This window comes from Primulina huaijiensis, unplaced genomic scaffold (genome assembly GCF_012295235.1).
Source record: "Primulina huaijiensis isolate GDHJ02 unplaced genomic scaffold, ASM1229523v2 scaffold5531, whole genome shotgun sequence".
NCBI lineage: Eukaryota > Viridiplantae > Streptophyta > Magnoliopsida > Lamiales > Gesneriaceae > Primulina > Primulina huaijiensis.
This window is the reverse complement of record NW_027360754.1, coordinates 1-230: the sequence shown is the minus strand read 5'-3', so window position 1 is coordinate 230 and position 230 is coordinate 1. Positions and strand designations below refer to the sequence as shown.

The 230-nt window shown below is 50.4% G+C and overlaps 1 non-coding gene across 1 annotated transcript; it reads right to left on the bottom strand.

Moving 5' to 3' along the window:
* Nucleotides 1-24: 24 nt before the first annotated feature.
* On the bottom strand, nucleotides 25-145 carry LOC140970339 (5S ribosomal RNA). Its single transcript, XR_012174117.1, has one exon. It is a non-coding gene; the product is annotated as a 5S ribosomal RNA (ribosomal RNA).
* Nucleotides 146-230: the final 85 nt, after the last annotated feature.

Below are 230 nucleotides of genomic sequence, written 5' to 3'. Positions count from 1 at the left end.
ATCAAAAATAGAAAAAAACGAAAAGGGGTGCAACACGAGGACTTCATAGGGGGTCACCCATCCTAGTACTGCGCTCTCGCCCAAGCATGCTTAACTTCGGAGTTCTGATCTGATCCGGTGCATTAGTGCTGGTATGATCGCAACCGACATTTAGAGGGCTGTTTATTCTTATATCCCTCGAGCATGTGTGGACCAGGAGGAAGGAGACAACGCGCGGCACTGCTCTCGCC